Source organism: Schistocerca nitens, chromosome 2 (genome assembly GCF_023898315.1).
Source record: "Schistocerca nitens isolate TAMUIC-IGC-003100 chromosome 2, iqSchNite1.1, whole genome shotgun sequence".
In the NCBI taxonomy this organism is placed as follows: domain Eukaryota; kingdom Metazoa; phylum Arthropoda; class Insecta; order Orthoptera; family Acrididae; genus Schistocerca; species Schistocerca nitens.
Window position 1 is genome coordinate 984,876,004 of NC_064615.1, and position 16,038 is coordinate 984,892,041.

The 16,038-nt window shown below is 42.8% G+C and overlaps 1 non-coding gene across 1 annotated transcript; it reads right to left on the reverse strand.

Annotated features, from left to right (window-relative positions):
* Nucleotides 1-5,573: 5,573 nt before the first annotated feature.
* Trnap-ugg (transfer RNA proline (anticodon UGG)) lies at nt 5,574-5,657 on the reverse strand. The gene has a single exon. It is a non-coding gene; the product is annotated as a tRNA-Pro (tRNA).
* Between the last annotated feature and the right edge of the window lie 10,381 nt (nt 5,658-16,038).

Below are 16,038 nucleotides of genomic sequence, written 5' to 3' on the forward strand. Positions count from 1 at the left end.
GCGGTTTGATTCCATAGGAACTCACCACAAATTTCCAGATAAATTCTGTGACAGTAGCACTTCGAGAACAAAAAAGGTGCCGTACCAATACTCGTTCACATCAGTAGAAACAGAAAATCTAACTGTCACTGAACAGCTTTGTTCTTGAATATTAATTACACTGGGACGTTACACAATTTGTTGGACGCTTTCGCAACGCACATTATAAAACGTAAGAGAAATGCAAGTGTATATTCATACCATCATCGCATAGGGAGAAGTGCGAATACCGAGTTTTGGTGTTCGTTAGCGTGTGGCAATAGTGGGAAAGTTTCATGTTTTTCTTATAAGCCAATAATAGCTTATGTATGCTTGAAAAAACACAATACGGAAGTGTTGCGGTGTTCGTCGAGAATTTATCTGTGAATTTGGATGTTGTACTCAATCTACGAATAAATCCAAAAGTGCTACAAATAATTTCTGAAGGGCACGCATCAGTGATCACAATAAAAGCTGGGCGGATTAACCCTGATAGTACCAACACATTTTTAACAACGTATACAATGAACTGTGTGAGGGTGGGGGAGGGGGGGACTTTATGACCACCACAAAAAATTTAAAAATACAAATTTCTTTCATTGTTGTTGACTTATATAAACAACATACTTTCTAAAGATATACTGACGTGTAACAAGGGTTCAGAATCTAAAAACACCTTTTAATGCTATGATGTACTGAATATGACATTCATTTTAAAAAGTCGTATCTGCTACAAGAGGGACGTGGAGACTTTATGATCACTTCAATTGCACTTCAATTTTTTGATTAAGTTTAACTGAAAAATTTAAAACATATACGGCTATAGAACTTGGTACGTGTGGCTTACAATATCTACAAAACTGGGCCACCTACCAGTGACATGGCCACGGGTAAAAAACAAGGGGACACAGAAACTGTAGCTCGATAACGTCATTAATATGGCGGAACCAGAGTGCCAAGAAATGTCCTAGTATTGATGTAACTAGCAACGGAATAACGCCACCAAAACAAAAACCGATTAACTATTGGGACCTTGTCGGGGACAAGTGGGTTTTGGATGGAGATGTTCTGGTCATTGAAGCCTTCGAGCATTAAAATTTTGAAAATGTAAGACCACAGCTCAGCTGTGAAATAGGAATTTTCAGTGGGGACATAAATGCAACTATGTAATACGCATTGTATAAAAAGGTAATTGTCATGACCAATTTGTTGCCTTCGCCGCCTCACGATATGCTTAATAAAACTGGCAAGGCCCCAGGTATACTAGAACATACTGTGTTTTGACTTAATACATTTGAATAAAGTGAATATCAAAATATGTTACAGTCCATATGACACTGTTTAAAACCTGAAATGGCAGAGAAAAGAATATCTTATTAAGTGAAGTAAGGGTACTTGCCACAGATGTCTGGATGGCATTTAACAAAAGGTGAAGCTTCTACTTACCGAATCCAGTTCAAGCAGGACGAGGGTTTCCGTAATAACACTACTAGAACATTTTGCTACAAGAATATGTTTTATGCTTACCTGACTTACAGATGTTAAAATTGGCATGGAATTCTATCGAGGTTTAACTGTGGAAACAAGCCTACCACGTATGGGCGAAATTACGCAAATGTTAGTGGAATATAACACATGTACTTTGAAATTAAATAATAGAGTTCAGAGTTCAGAAATAACAGACAACAGATAACATTTTATATTGTCAGTAAAGAACTTGTTGCAACAACTGAAAATCATACCAACTGTTCAAAGTCGAGACTGTAATTCTCAGTGCATGGATTACAACATAATCCAACAACAGAACTGAACTTTAGACTCAAAAATACTTAATCTCATTGCTCGCACTTACCTGTTTGAGACAGAGTGACCAAACGTCACATTTGTTCAACAATATCAAAATTCTACTGTTTGTTGTTCGCGAATTGTAATAATCTTCAAAGAATCGCGTTTTCTGCTGCATCAAACAGCTGGACCTCAGCATCTTCAAAGAATAGCTTCGAAGAATATGTGGACTGATCAGTTCAAAACTCACAAACTGACTTCACCTAATTTCACAAGAGGGGCAAAAGCCTGCATTGTCCATCTTAAGGGACTTCATGTGTCTCTACTAGTGCTAAACTCAGTATATGAAAATGTATTGAAAACGTCGAATTCATCACTCACTCAGTAATTTAGGTAATATTTGATGGATAATAATTAACTTGGACACTTCTGGAACAGGTTAATGGTAATGGTGAATTCTGGAAAAGCGGTGTATGGATTCAGTTGGTCTGTACGATGTTCAGAGAAGTATGTCTCCTTATATTATGTTCAAATACTCAACAAAGAATGTCACTGTTTAAATAAAATATGTGAGGAAATGGAATTATAGAGTTTTGTTTCTCTACTATCACTATAAGAATCAAAGAGTTATGGGTGTAAGCGAATATTGATTAGTTTTATAAGATAGTGGAACGAGGAGCTAGTGAGTTATGTTCCTTTTTCTGGCTCCTGTGAAGATTAAAGGATGAGTGTTTTTGGTTTTAGGTGCATGAAATTTGCCGCACGTACAGAGAACCGTAACTTCACTAAATAATAATGAAGTCTTGGAACTGAGCATCTCTGGGAAAGAACCAGCAGCGTGTAAGGTTTCTGGTCAGATATCATATGCTTTCCTTTATCTGCTTAATGAATAAATTAAACTATAAAAGGTTTACTGCAAATCAGTAGAGGGAGCAACGTCAAAAGAACCGAAAGGGATTTGTTCCACATGAGCAAGCCAGACTCAGGAACAGGCCAATATACACACAAGGTGGCTCATGTCGTCTAGATATGTGAGAAAAGAACCTTGCTCTCAAGGGCATAACATTGGGATCGCGACATTTGTTAGTTAGCAATTGGAATAAATGCTGTATGTACGATACAGAAATAACAGAAAAGTGCAATGATCGGAGGTGGGGGGGGGGGGGGGGGGGGAAAGGGAAGGACGTGGCTCCTGGTATATCATTGTTACAACAAATTAAAATTCATTGGTATTGGAGCTTGTTTCCCCGGTTGTCTGTCGTTTCACTCATTGTTACGGCACGATATCGGTAGATTTATTCAGAAACTCTTCCGATGTGGCATTTTTGTTTCATAATTAACGTTTTCTGAAAGCAAGTTTTGTAAAATCGACAAACGTGTGTCACTCTGTCAAATTCAGTTACATGCAAGACACATCATGTATTTTAGATACATTGTAATTTTCGACAATACAAAAATCTCTTTCACTTTGTAAACAAAATATTTAATAAGAAGGCTTGCAATAATTATATCAGAATTCAAAAATATGGTTTGCAAAGCTGTTTTTTGTGCTAACGATATGCATTGAACAGCATTCATTTTTATCTATGGTTTTCATGCCATCTTTGGTAGACGTATGTCCACAAGACATCATGAATTGTGTAGTAAATTGTGTAGGAGATGGCTGGCAGTTGCATATTCGTTGGAAAAAACTATTGGAAAAAGCAGAATAAATCGTGTATTTGCTGATAATCTGCCAGCTGTGTTAAGAATTAGTAGAGTGTGACCTTCGCAACTGTTAATAAAAACGTAGCAAGTGATTGAGACGAGTTCCTTTCAGTGCACCAACAGTTTTCAAACTTTTCTTAAAATGTAATACTTTCAGTTGTAGGCTATAAATCTGGCTACACCGTGTAATGGGATATCTGTTTGTGGATATTTGGACAGCAGGGAACCACTTTCCCCAAGTGCGATGTAGCCATGGACGCAGCTATAGGTGCTGGACGTGTTGTGAGGTGTCTAGAAAGCTGTCACTGACATGGTGGAAGTGGATATGGTGGTCTTGTTCATGTTTGATGGTCCTTTTGAAATAAAAACTTTATAAACCAATGCGTGAGTTGAAGTTCCCCAAAGTTACTACATACATTCTTCTACAACATTTCGTTCCAGCTCAAGCACCTTCCAGCGGCAAGTAGGGCGACAGTGGTCAGACGTTGGGAGGAGTGATTACATAGCTGACACATGGGCAGTCTCGCAGCTGGGCCTTATCCTACGTGTATGTACTGCTCTGGTCCAGCATCTGTGGGCAAATGAGACCAAGAAATATGCGCACCACAGAACGTGCGCATTAGGGCTCCCCAGCAGGTAGCATATTACACTTGTGCCTGGCCTTGAACGAGCTGATGAGTGATTGGAACAACTTGATCTTGAAGACATAGTCTTCTGAAACTGGAGGAAACTTCTTGAAGCATCCCAAAATTTCCTCGTTATGTTAATAACTGTCTTGGGATCACTTTCTTGGGTGTTAATGAAAATATGAGGGGCAGTCAAAAGAAAATCAAACATCTGTACAGTGGAACCATGGAACAGTTCTTTTCAAAAGTAATCACGACACGCATTAAGACAGGCATCCCACTAGAAGAGGAGACCATCAACTCCTGTTTTCTAGAATGTGGTCGGGCGCTGATGGATCTACAACCATACCCACTTCTGCACTTCCTTGTCATACTGAAACTGACGTCCAAACATGTATTTCTTCAGGTCGCCAGACATATTAGAATCACACATTAAAGATCCAGGCTGTACAGTGTTGCAGTGTTTCCCAGCCAAATCGCTGAAGGTTAGCCTTCGACCGATCCGCAGTGCAGTGGTTGGCTTTACCCTGGAACAGAAGGATTCGGTTTGTGAGCATTCCGATAGCCCAAGGGCACACGGCACAGCCAACAGTGGAAACATCCCACATCTCTCCTACCAAAGAAATCCAAAGCTCGTCACACAAGTTCTGATAAGGTCATGACCAACTTATCTTCGACTGCTGCGGCACTCTGCTCATTGAGTTCTTCGAGTGTGGTGCCACAATCAATGCGCAGCAATAAGAAGACTGCTTGGAGACATTGCAATGCGCCATAAAGTCAAAACTCCCGTAATGTTCTCAGACGGAATCACCCTGTTGGGCCGGCCGGAGAGGCCGAGCGGTTCTAGGCGTTACAGTCAGGAACTGCGCGACGGCTACGGTCGCAGGTTCGAATCCTGCCTCGGGCATGGATGTGTGTGATGTCCTTAGGTTAGTTAGGTTTAAGTAGTTCTAGGGGACTGATGACCATAGATGTTAAGTCCCATAGTGCTCAGAGCCATTTGAACCATTTTTTTGACTGTCTCATCTCTCAGCAGGATAAATTTCTCAACGTGTGTGGTGGTGACTTCTGAAAGGAACCAGTCCATTGTGCGGCCGGGGTGGCCGAGCGGTTCTAGGCGCTACAGTCTGGAACCGAGTGACCGCTACGGTCGCAGGTTCGAATCCTGCCTCGGGCATGGATGTGTGTGATGTCCTTAGGTTAGTTAGGTTTAAGTAGTTCTAAGTTCTAGGGGCCTGATGACCTCAGAAGTTAAGTCCCATAGTGCTCAGAGCAATTTGAACCATTTTTGAACCAGCTCATGGTCCTCTTGTGACTGCCCCATTTATATGGTTCAAATGGCTCTGAGCGCTATGGGACTTTACTTCTGAGGTCATCAGGCCCCTAGAACTTAGAACTACTTAAACCTAACTAACCTAAGGACATCAGACACATCCATGCCCGAGGCAGGATTCGAACCTGCGACCGTAGCGGTCACTCGGTTCCAGACTGTAGCGCCTAGAACCGCTCGGCCACCCAGGCCGGGCGCCCCATTTATAATGATAGTGTTTGATTGAGACTGTCTTCATGGTTGAGATGTCATACCTTTGTTATGGAATGTCGGTGTGTCGAGACTGTGTACGATGGGATATGTGATTGCTGGATAATTGTACGTGGATTGGTGGCAGTGGTACGCACCTTCCTTGGGCGGGACGTAGCCGTGCACCTCGCAGTAGGTGCCGGGCGTGTCGAGCGGCGTGTAGAAGGTGGCGGCCGAAGAGGCGGAGGCAGACACGGAGGCCCTGTCCCGGTCGTGGTCGTGGTCGCGGTCGCGGTCGCGCTCCCCCGGGGGCGGCAGCGAGATGGTGGCGGGCCCGGGCCCAGGTGGCGGCGGCGGCAGCTGCTGCAGCTGCAGCTGCTGGTCGCGCCGGCACTTGGCGCAGCGCCGCATCTCGGCGCGCACGCGCAGCAGCCACACCATCCCGAAGAGCGCCATGACGGCCGCGCGCGCCCCATGGCCGCGGCTAGGCGCCCACGGGCCGACGCCCGCACACGGCCGCACCATGCCTCACCATCGGAGACCGCTGCCGCTGCGGACCACGCCAAGCCACTCACCCTGTGGCCCGACCACTCCTAGGACGATGAGCGACCACAGACGGGCGGTCAGCTGGTGCCTCATATGGCCAGACTGAACCTTGGTGTACAAGGAAGGGGCAAATGGACCTACGTTGTTTACATAGCTTCTAAACTGAAAATCTACTTCCTCCAAACTTCATAATCACTTTGGAGGGGTCTGAAACGACCAATTTGGCTACAATCCCAATTTACATGTGTCCCGCTGACCAGTGATCAGTAGATACGGCACCTCAGGCAGCCTCATCTCGAAGGCTCCTCCTGGTATGTGACTAAATGTGCTGTTTGGAGGTCTGCCATTCATCCTGCAGACTCAATAACCTATCCTCTAAAAGTGAACCTCCTGCCCAAATGTCGACCATTCCACCAGGAGTCTCCATGACCCTCCATGTCTAGGACTGAGTCTGCTGACCAAGGTTTCACCATTGCACCCGTAAATTCAATGATCTCTCCTTTTTGAGGCTGAACCTGATGTCTGATGCCTGAGCATTTTTCCTGCAAAGTCAACCACCTTGCTTCTTCTGAGATGATGTCCGTTGAGTGAGACACGAAAATTGCTCCTGTATGCTCAATACCCTCTCATGTCTGATATTGAGTCTGGTGTCTCAACCTTAATGTTTGTACCTGCAAGCACAATGCCCCCTCCTCTTCTTTAACTGAGTGTGCTGTCTGAGGCTCTTTTATTCTACCAGTAGACTCAACGAGCTCACTTCATCTGACATTGGGTCTGCTGGCTAAGACGTCACCATTCTACCTACAGACTCAACAAACTTCTCCTTTTCTGAGCCTGCTGTACGAGTACTGACCAGAAACTTCTTGGCAGATTGAAACTGTGTGCTGGACCGAGACTCGAACTCGGGACCTTTGCCTTTCGCGGGCAAGTGCTCTACCGTCTGAGCTACCCAAGCACGACTCACGCCCCATCCTCACGGCTTTACTTCTGCCAGTTCCTCATGGTAGAGCACTTGCCCGAGTTCGAGTCTCGGTCCGGCACACAGTTTTAATCTGCCAGGAAGTTTCATATCAGCACACACTCCGCTGCAGAGTTAAAATCTCATTCTGAGTATTGACCAGTCTGCCAGCAGCCTCAATGAGCTCTCATGTCTGATACTGAATCGAGCTCAGCCATTCTTCCTGCAGGTACAACAGCCCCTCCTGATTGAGTGTGCTGTCTGAAGCAGTGTTCTCTAACCAGCAAATGATCTTTCCTTGTCGGAAACTAGTTTTCCAGGCTGAGTCTTGATCATTGTACCTACAGACTCAACAAGACTCTCCTCCTCCGAGACAGAGCCTTCTATCCGAGTCTCGACCGTTCTGCCTGCAGACTCGATAACCTCTCGTGTTTGATAATGCATGTACTGTCTGTGGCTTACCCATTCTACATCCAAGCACAACGACCCCTCCTCTTCTGTAACTGAGAGTGCTGTCTGAGGCTCTATTACTCTGCTAGCAGACTGAACGATCTCTCCTTACTTGAGATTGGGTGTGCTGGCTGAGGCTTGAGCTTTCTGCCTACAGACTAAAGACTATCTCTTTCTCTCAGATTCAGGCTACTCTCCAAGTCTCCACCACGTTGCCTGCAGACTCAACGATCACTCGTGTCTGATATTGAGTATGCTAACCAAGGGTTGACAACTCTATCTGCAAACTGAAAGACATTTCGTGCCTGTGATTTAGTCTAGTGCCTGCGGTTTGGTAATTCATACTTCTAGATTCAGTCTTTATCTGTGACTGAGTCTGTTGTCCAATGCTTGATCATTGCAGCTGCAAGGTCAACGTACTCTCCTTCTTTGAGATTGACTCTGCTTTCTTGACGCATGACCATTCTACTTTTAGACTCAGCTACCTTCCATTGCCTCAGAGTGAGCATTTAATGACCTCTCCTTATTTGAGACTGTACTTGATTTTCGATGACTGACCATTCGATAGCAGATTTAATGACCATGTGACTAGTGTCGCCTCATGCGTCGTTCTCTGAAATATCACTACGCGCTGCATAACCAGAGCTCCGTATTTACTGATCACCGTTTGATGGCATAGTAAGGAAATTTTGTACATTGGACCTATCAAAGTATTGATTCAGATTTTCTTGGGTAGTGGTTAAATATTCACAATATAACAAACAGCAATGGAAACAACAGATAAACAATTAACACTTATACCAACAGTTTCGCCCGTCTGTGGCCAACGTCCCACCCTCCATTGCTTTTGAAGGGTTTCAGTAACGTTCTTTTTGGCTCAAAGTTTTCTGTTTCGTAGTCAAGCAGCTACTAAACTATGCTGCTGTCCAGACGCGATGAGACATTTCCGAAGAAAATGCAAATTCGTTTCCACGATTAGGTCCATACCATTCTACTTATCGATGTCGAAGAGGACATTGTTCGTTGAGGCACGTGTACGAAATACTATGAAAACTGTAGTAATTTTAATGCAGAGCGGACCAGACCACTGGATACAAAATGGATAAAATAGAACATTGGTCAATGCAGGTTTCGTATTTACGCGATTTCCCGCTGACTGGTGTGAGCGCTGGGATGATTCCCATTTCGTGTTCAGATAGTCAGTATTCAATATAGTAGCATGTGACGATGCTCAAAGTACCAAAATATCAATAAACCGTTTCAGCAGCATTCAGTACATTCATTAATTCCACTTGCGGTTTCAAGGTTTTATACCATTTCCAAATGTTTCCCTAAACAAGCGTAAATTCGTTATCAATAACATAAATTCTTGTAGCAAATATTCACGATCAAAAGTTTGTAAGTTTATTCTAATGAAATGCATGTAAACCTTACACTTAAATATAGCAGTGCTACATACTTCAAAATGAGTTAAAATTTGGAACTGTTGATGGAGTATGCATCTCGACTACGACTGTAGTGGTTTATTTCAGTTTCGATGCACCCAATACTGGCGCAGCCAGAGCTCTACAACAATAATCTGAATTCTCTATAGAGAAGTATATAGAAGAAATTTAATGGGATGATAGGGACGAGAAAAAGTAAGGAGGACAGAAAACGGAGAATCACAAGATATCAGAAGAGAATAAAAATCCATTCTAACAAATTAAACGCTCACTGTCGATTAAAAAATAAGATTTCGAAGTAAAATTTACTCGTTTATTTGAACGGTAGGCTGCTTTTACGTTCTGAACAGAAACTAAAAAATACCCAAACACTAGTATCATCTATTCTTAGAAAAAGTGTTCCAATAAGTCCTCACAAGAGTGAAAGGACATTGAAAACGCCAAATGAAGTGAGCCAACAGTGGTAAATTTTATCAAAATCTTTGCCCCCATTCATAACGATAAACTTCAAAGTAGAAAAACTTTAATAAAACATGAATAACGCTTGCAGACCATGTAGTGAAACAGGTGGATAGTCATTCACATACTATTAAATTTCCATTGACAAGCCACACTTTATCGTGGTGCGCTGTTTTCGAGGTAGCGCAATCAAGCAATTGTTATTAGGATCAATTGCTCCAAAACCACTGACTTTACTGCCAGTGTATTCGACGTTCTGATACACCTGTATCAGTAACAGAGACAAGCATAATGAGCGGGAAATCTATGAGAGTACAAGAAGCACTGTATTTCTGCCTGATAATGGATACACGTACGTACTTCGCACTCACTGATTCGCTATCTGTTCTAAGAGTTCTGAAAACTTTATCCCCAGTTAGACCCGAAACCCTAATACATGCTGCATAATGAGGAGGTAGTGCCGATGTGAGAAGAAGCAAATCGTCTTCAATGAAGTTAAGGCATATCTTAATATTTCGCTAGTAAAATTGTAAGTCACTTAGCGGAAGAGGTTGCTGCCACAAAAGTTGGACTGGAAACCTAAGTAGGATTACAGATATCTGTTATTTAATGCCATGCTAGAAGAGGGATACGAGAATACAAAGGGACAACAAGACATAAATGCAAAAAATGTGCAATAATTCTACAGGCAGTGCCATCTCCACAAAAGTCATACACACTCTACATAACGTCTCTATGCATCTGGCTTCTTTACAAACCAGGTTGAAATTTTCATAAAGGATGATTTCGCAAAATATCGGAACAAACTACTTTATATTCTTTTGCTGCACAGGTGGATGAAGACAACCCAACTCATATCTGGGCATCTCAGACGACATGAAATTATTATTCTTAAAGGAATATGTGAAACATGGTCATACTATGCCAATCTGATTCACGAGACTGACAGGTATCTAGGATAGTGGAGTCTACGACCTGGTCTTCTGATATATTGTCGATACAGAAACCTACACCCAATATCAAAATGATGTAGCTCATCTGTATAAAAATTCTTAACAGTAATAGCAGGAATACTATTTCATCCATTATGATCAGAGAACACCTCAGCTGTTTACGTGAATAACCCTGTAGGAAATGCTTCAATCAGCCACAACATTTTTAGAAATTATTTTATTGTACCTTTACTAGTTACAGACCGGAGCCCGTTGTCAGGCGGTTGCATTGGTTTCTTGGCAAGTTTTACGCCTGTCTCTTCATGAAAAGCTCTCCTTTACATATCATCAGAGAAACGGTCGACTCTCTTTTTCGATCCATGCTGATGCATGAGCCACGAGCCAAACCAAAGTTAATGGGTACGCATAGATTTGTTTACATCGACTGACGATTTGATATGTCAAAGAACAAGATATGTGTTCACACGTCTCTTGGTAGAACTATGAGGAAAAAGGTAACACTAAGAATACATCCCAAGTTGGTGGGTAAACCTAGTCTTATGTTTGGTCGTGAAAACATTTTCTTTATGAAAACATTTCGTATAGAAAGATTACTGATGAGATGAGACAACAGTTTTGTTAAATTCATTTGGCTTAGGAACGGACGAACACCCACTCCTTGAAATGGAAGAAGAAAAACATGAAATCACAAAAGTGAGTCTCTGTATTGTATTCATTCTTGATTGAGCGATATATAATTGCGCCAGGGCTATTGCAAAAAATGGTTCAAATGGCTCTGAGCACTATGGGACTCAACTGCTGAGGTCATTAGTCCCCTAGAACTTAGAACTAGTTAAACCTAACTAACCTAAGGACATCACAAACATCCATGCCCGAGGCAGGATTCGAACCTGCGACCGTAGCGGTCTTGCGGCTCCAGACTGCAGCGCCTTTAACCGCACGGCCACTTCGGCCGGCAGGGCTATTGCAGTCATCATTAATATTTTTTGAAAGACTCGTAGGAAGTTACTTTTATGAGGCGCTGTCCTTGTAATTTTATTGGAAGAATATATTATGTATTTAATTCAGTGAACAATGGTTTAACTTACAGAGTGAATTTATATGTAGCGAATGCTAATTTTCAGTAGCTTCCTGCAGTGTGTAGTTCTTAAATCGCTGCGTGAAACTAAGGCAAAACTTTAGTCCTTGTTTCTATCATGTTGCGTTGTTTCGTTAGCGGCGCCGGTATTCACAGAATATTTTTTAACACTGTCATGTTATACATTTTATATTAGAATATTAATTTAAATTTACTGGGAGCAGTGCCGTAGTCACGTAATCCAAGCTGCAGGGAGGCCGTTGGTTGGGAAACATCTGGAAACAACTACAGATTCGGCAGCTTCGTGAGCTCAGGAACAACCGCGATATCTTCATCGAGCTCTGCAGATGAACAGATGGCAGTGGGGAATTTTTGGTAAGTAGTGGCTCATGCTTAAGAGAATCCCAATGCACTAAACAAAAGAATATTCGGAAACCGATGCATACGAATTAGGCTGATATACGTCTAGAGCGGAAAGTTAAGTGTTTATCTTTTTGTGTGTTTTCGTAGTATATTTACTGAATTTCGTGCGTGCTTCTCTATTTAAAAGGTTTAACTTCGCGTTTAAATAAGTGTAAATTCATTCAGTGTGTAGCGCAATACTTGCTCACTGAAAAGCCAGTAATCCAGTTCATTGACGCATCAACGTCCTTTGGTGACACATCTAGCATTTATAGTTCACTTTTTTAGTTAGTCTTGCTATGATGGATAGGATGTGTGCTTGCTGCGTGTGGATGCAAGAGGAGCCGGCCGCAGTTCGCGAACAGCTGAATGGGCTTGTAAGGAGTCCGCATTTTTCGACCCTTACATGAGCTTCATAATTACGTCACAGAATAAAAATGGTTCAAATGGCTTTGAACACTATGGGACTTGCAGAATGAGATTTTCACTCTGCAGCGGAGTGTGCGCTGATATGAAACTTCCTGGCAGATTAAAACTGTGTGCCCGACCGAGACTCGAACTCGGGACCTTTGCCTTTCGCGGGCAAGTGCTCTACCATTTGAGCTACCGAAGCACGACTCACGCCCGGTCCCACAGCTCCACTTCTGCCAGTATCTCGTCTCCTACCTTCCAAACTTTACAGAAGCTCTCCTGCGAACCTTGCAGAACTAGCACTCCTGAAAGAAAGGATATTGCGGAGACATTCTGGAAACATCCCCCACGCTGTGGCTAAGCCATGTCTCCGCAATATCCTTTCTTTCAGGAGTGCTAGTTTTGCAAGGTTCGCAGGAGAGCTTCTGTAAAGTTTGGAAGGTAAGAGACGAGATACTGGCAGAAGTAAAGCTGTGGGACCGGGCGTGAGTCGTGCTTCGGTAGCTCAGATGGTAGAGCACTTGGCCGCGAAAGGCAAAGGTCCCAAGTTCGAGTCTCGGTCGGGCACACACTTTTAATCTGCCAGGAAGTTTCACTATGGGACTTAACTGCTGTGTTCGTCAATCCCCTGGAAATTAGAACTACTTAAACCTAACTAACCTAAGGACATCACACACATCCATGTCCGAGGCAGGATTCGAACCTTCGACCGTAGCGGTTGCGCCGTTCCAGACTGTAGCGCCTAGAACCGCTCGGCCACTCCGGCCGGTGACACAGAATAAAATCCGCAGAAAATAACTCTATATTGTTAACAGGAAGCAGTTGTAATAATCTCATGTATCGAATAACAAAACTATATTTACCCTTGTAGCGACAGGGGCATGCGTAAATGAAATAAAGTGAACGCAGAGATTGGCTGAAGCCATACTGTGTGACGTGGAAGAAACACGGTGGGGAGAGTCACTTCATATAAAAGCATTTTTGAGAACTAAATTAACAGAGCTCTCTCGTCTCGCAGCGGGTCACACCTATGTGTGGAAAAATAGCGAAGACATTGAGACCTTTACGTCTGCGAAGTGAAGACGGTACCCTTCACGTATCGTGGCGACAGATGTAAAGCGGTAGTTCATATTCCTGCGGGAACTTTTGCGGGCAGAGCACCGTGCATGTCGCTCCATCCCTCAGCGAGTGTGTAATAGCCATTATTTCGACTAGGGAAAATTTAACATTCTACGGAACGCAGGGAAGTTGAGACTGAGTGACTCAGTCAAGGCCAGAGTAGGGAATCAGCGTTTCAGATCCAGCACGGAGACAACGCCGCAGCAGTTCCCGACTGGTAATGTACCAACGCGCATTGGGCGACACTAAATGTTGAGTCGAAAGTTTTGCTCACTGCAACCTGCGAACGCTTTGAATATAGAATTTCGAGAGTTGAATACTAACTTACCCTCCATTGAGTACGTGAGAGTTTGACTAGTTTCAAAGATAAAGTTTCATTCTCCACCAACTTAGTCCATTGAACAGCTACGACAACGTAGATGCAAATTTCACTGATGCAGATTTAATTATTTTGCTAGTTATAACATTCTCATATGTAAAGACTTAATACACTACTGCTGTTTGTGTATGAGAAATCGGTTGGAAACTTTCCTCATGTCAGCACGTTGTAGGTGTCGCCAACGGCGCCAACCTTGTGTGAATGCTCTGAAAAGCTGATCACTTGCATATCACAGCATCTTCTTCCTGTCGGTTAAATTTCGCGTCTGTAGCACGTCATCTTCGTGGTGTAGCAGTTTTAATGGCCAGTGGTGTAGATGTCGTTGTTGACATAGATTTTTTTTTAGGCCCGATTAAGAGCATACAACTAACATACGCTTTAGGAAGAACTGCATCGTTCGCCGCTGAATGAACATTGAACATTCAGGCGGAATTAAAATCGAAGCTTCAGTATGAAGAAAGAGAGAAGCCATAAGGTTATGTGCACACACATTACGCTATCGTATGAGTGGCTTTCATTTTGCAACATTAGATGCCGTAATTTTTGGTAGTTTTGACTTCGTAATTCCCTTTTGCGACGTTAATGTCATTACATTTTTCCTATTCTTCCGTATGTGCTCTGCCTTAAAGCGGTAGTGATGGCCGTTTTCTTAGTCGGCAGGCCTCCCGCGAGCAGAATATTCGCGGCAGAGCCCGAAATTCTTCGACGATTGGCGAAAACAATAACCTGTCGTTGGAGAGAACAAACCGCGCACCAGAGGCGGGAGCCGCAAAACTGAAGCTGCAGGCATCCGCCAATCCCGGCCCTCAGCAATCCGTTCTCCGATCTCCGCAAGTCGGCCGAGACCCGCGGGATATTCGTTTCGGGGGCGAAGCGTGACGTCATTCAAGCTGGGCGCCTCGCACGAGAAACACTCCGCCGCAGACGCTTTCGGCAAACAGAGAAGGAGCGAGAATCCGCCAGCGGCAAAAATAAACACGTCGTGACGCGCAGCTGCGCCACCGCAGAAAACTGATTCCCGAGGCACGTTCGAGCGACTTCCACGCCCAAGACGATTTTTTTATTATTTATTTATTTATTTATTTTATTGATGTTTCCCAATAAGACGTTTCAACCGTCGTGTTTAGTAGTGGGCAGGTGCACAGTACAATTATTGTTCTTTAACTGAAGCCTTTAACTTACAATTTTTTTGGCGTGAAAGACAGTAATGCATTGTTATTTTAGTAATTTTTTCGTCAGAAGTAAGACGGGAATATTTTTTACCTAACACATTGTACGTTGTAACGTATACTTTCCATTAATTTTGACGTCTTGCACTTTAGGCGTAAGTAACATAACATTTTTTCATATCGTTTTTTCAAGACTACGTCTACAGCTTTTTGTCAGTAGGGCCTGCAGCATGAACTACGCCTAAATACGACATTTCACAAGCCGTTAATTACAGGAAATTAAATGTAATATTTATCTGTTTCTGTCTAGATATTTCTCCACAGCGACCTAGCAGTTTCGACTTACAACGCTTTTTGTACGACCAATAATCTGAAAACACGAGTTCCATCAGAAAAAGCGAAATTCTCAGAATTTTCAAACCCAGAAGTCTACAAAATTTCTTGTGAAAACTGTGCGAAATTGTAAAACGGACAAACGCGAAGAAACTTCAACATTATATTCAAAGAACACATGAGAGCATGTGAAAGCAGTCAGTCACTGTTTTACCTACATCTTAAAAATGAAGTACAAAAGCAGAATACATTAAAACAGTGTACAGATTTTACAAGGAATATCTAAGGAACCTACGATGAGTATTTTGGAAGAATTGGAGGTATACACTCAAATGAAAACTTTTCCGAACGACATACTCAGCGAAAAAACTGATCTGAAACACAGGCCTAACTTAGAAAATTTTATTGAAATTTTCGACCCCAAGACAGGATAAACATATGAATTTACTGATAACCTATACACAAAAAGTTTTAACCATATACTATCTATGCAACAAACACACCATCTGTGACTCCCAGAGATAAAAAATATGTAAACATATGGCGCCTAAGGATTCCGCCAGTGAAATAGCTGTAAACAATTATTAGCAATCTGTAACAGCTACTTGAGTATAATAACAATATTTCACAACAGATAACTCATAGCTGGTCCATGGATGACATATTATCGTCAACTCCACC